This window comes from Chelonia mydas, chromosome 11, assembly GCF_015237465.2.
Source record: "Chelonia mydas isolate rCheMyd1 chromosome 11, rCheMyd1.pri.v2, whole genome shotgun sequence".
NCBI classification, from domain to species: Eukaryota; Metazoa; Chordata; order Testudines; family Cheloniidae; genus Chelonia; species Chelonia mydas.
The window spans coordinates 24605049-24608155 of record NC_051251.2 but is presented as its reverse complement, the minus strand read 5'-3'; the positions used below and the strand labels follow the sequence as shown (position 1 = coordinate 24608155).

The window sequence follows — 3107 nt, the reverse complement described above, 5'->3', positions numbered from 1 at the left end:
TGAAGTACAAATACAAAATTAAAGAGATCTAAAAGATAAGCATTTACTGATCAACTTTTGAAAAAAATAATCAGATATTTATTCACCATCCTTTCCCTCCCATTCTCCTCTTATACCTGATCATCTTATTTGTAAAAAGGAGGGAATGGAATCAGCTGCATACAAGATTAACACAGTATATTCAAAAAGTAGAAAAAATAGAAAATATTTTTATAAAGAAAGGGGTGTACAGTAACATTACTTGGAGTCAGACCCAGCACTGCAATAACTTCTATGGTGGTTTACAAGAATTTTACTGTGCGCTGTCATTCTAAGAAAGAATGCCTTATAACCACTATAACTGCCCTATCACAGGCTAGTTAAATAGTTTTTAAGATAGTGATCACTATTTCGGAGACTCATATATCCCAGTATGTTAGGTGTGCTGCTACTTTTGTGCTTTGTACAGTGTTGTCAGGGACAATCATTCATAGAAACAGATACCGAACAGTATTTCTCCTTCAATCTGTGTTAACAATTTGAGCTGGTTGACTAGAAACAAAAGCATATGACAAATTAAGGCCATATTTTAGTTTGTGAAGCATTCAAGATCATTTGCCCAATTTCTGCAAATATGGGTGGGATTTTGGAATATTTATTGCTATTTATGATTGATTTTTCTTGGTGTGTGACTGATTCCACATGGTATTTGTGAGCTGTAACTCACAAAAGCTTATGCTCAAATAAATTTGTTAGTCTCTAAGGTGCCAAAGTACTCCTTTTCTTTTTGCAGATACAGACTAACACGGCTGCTACTCTGAAACGTGGTATTTTTGCTTCCTGATAGATTAAGTTGATTACAATTTTTTGATAGAACAAGTAATAGGAAATAAAACATAGGTAGCATGAATTCATGAACCTTTGGGAATTTATGAGAACAGACCACCCCTTGTGCAGACTCACCTCATCTTGTCCCCCTGCCTTAGTGGAACATTGACCAGTTCTGCTAGGTTACAGCCCTCCAGACATGGGGATGGGAAGTAGGAATTTCCCCAAATAAGGTAACACATTTGCCTTTTGCATCTGGAAGGCCAGGTTCCAATCTGAGACAGGCCATGAGTAAAATGACTTTGCTAGGTTTAATCTTGTCCCTATTGGAGACTTGTCCATGTCAACTCTCCTCCACCCCCCCACTCCCAATTTGGCATGAGTTGCAGTTATTCCTTATTGAGATGTGACTAGCATTGCAGTTATAAGGGTGTTAAGGCTGAGAGGTTGGTATGCGGGAAAGCTTTACCTGACTATACTACATATGGGTGTAGGACTGTCTGCCACTCACTTTTGCTGCCACTAATTCACAGTTTGAAAAGTAATATTGTTTTTAAGGAAAATAGAATAAACTTAATTTTGATACAAACAATGCAGATATTCTCAAACATGTGCCTTCTTTTCCGAATATCAAAATATACTTAAAATGTTACATTTTAATTTATTTTATAGTATTTTTACCTTGTTTAAAATTTCCGTTGAGAATAAAATAATTCAGAATACGTTGATGTAGAAGATATTTCACCATTATCAACTAACAAACAATACACATAGCCCAACATTTGGAAAAATATTAGTAAAAATCTACATAAAAAGTCCAAACTTTTCTCCTGAAATTCCTAAATTAATTATATAATATAGGAAATGTGCATCAGGAATACTTTCGCTCACATGGAATAAATGTGTAATACTGACCTGAGTGATATGTATAAATTGTGACTGCCTTTGACTTTGCTAACAAGAGCTGGGATTTTGGCTTCCCTGTCACACTACACGTATAGACAATGCCTAAAATATTCCGCGGTAAACTAGTAACAAGGTCCCTAGATTCTGCTGTGTTCTGGTGAAAATTCTGTCATCTTCAGAAATTTATAAATGGAAGGTGTTTTTATAGATTTGAATACAAAATACAATCAGTATGGTAGCCATAGTGTTTGTTTAGAAACTAAATTCTTTTTCTTTCATGCTGTACTCAAGTTTTCAATTTTCAGTATCCTGCAGAGTGCCATCTTTATGTTCCAGAGTCAAAAGCAGATCAAGGTAGATGGGACGCTTGACACCTTTCAGAGCAATGTGGGTTTCAGGATGTCTGCACATTTGTGGAGTTCTCACTGCATTTGTTATGCTTGGTGTTTACTTTTCAAAGCTTCTCTCTGCAACCATTAGGGCTAGAAACTATTGTTTATTTATTTATTGGCACCACCGCCAAATTCTAGGGCACAGTTCTGCAGAAAGAGAGAAATGTTGTGGCAAATTTTGCAGTGTAGAAATTCAGAATGTACGGAGCTATAGCATGGGAAGTGTAGGTTGTAGACTCTCACAGTGGAGGGGAAAGGGAGTGACTTTTCAGGATCGTCTTTCATCTGAAATAGTATAGCTTTATTTAACATTCTATGCAAGGTTAGTAGGGGATGCAGTCACTGTGCACAAGCTCAAAGATAGGTTCTTGCCAAGACTACATTTTGTCTTAAGAGTCCTGATCTGAAATGCCTTGCTTATTAGCTGGAAACTAGCTTTTATGGGCTTTCTTGATCCTGTTTTGTTTGAGTGCAGCCATTCATCTCCATCCACCTTTCTCTGTTGTTATTTTTTAAAATTGTTCTAGGTTTTATGTGTATGCTTCCAGCTCTAAAAGAATCCCTCCAACCCTCCTTATCAACACCATGCATCTGAGAAGGTGAGAAAGCAGAAGAAAAGAGAACATATACAAAGGTAGAAAAAATATTTAGTGACATTTGTGGTTTCCCATTCATTTGAATGGGAGCCTGCAATGCTGCATGTTTGTCTATCGGTGACATTGTGTGAGTCAATAAAATAGCAGCATTCCCAAACCCACACACCTGATTATAAAACATTGTCTTCTTGACTGGATAGGTACTGCTGGCTTCTTCTGCCTCCCTTAATGCAGAGGTGGCCCAGAACACCAGAGGTGATTCCTTCCTTAGGGAAATAATTTCAGAAGGAAATAGGGTACCCAGAGACTCTTTTTCTCTCTTACAATGGACAGAAAAATGGAAAGGGGAGGAACTTCTCTTTTGCTTTCCGATGGGTTCCTTCTTCTCTTTGGTCCCTTCACTCTT

At 37.2% G+C, this 3107-nt stretch overlaps 1 long non-coding RNA gene across 1 annotated transcript in view; it reads left to right on the top strand.

Annotated features, from left to right (window-relative positions):
- LOC122462332 overlaps positions 1-2737 on the top strand; it is a 50711-nt gene extending 47974 nt beyond the window's left edge. The window contains exon 3 of the long non-coding RNA XR_006284817.1: positions 2633-2737. This is a non-coding gene — a long non-coding RNA (uncharacterized LOC122462332). The remainder of the gene's footprint in view (positions 1-2632) is intronic.
- The last annotated feature ends 370 nt before the right edge of the window (positions 2738-3107 follow it).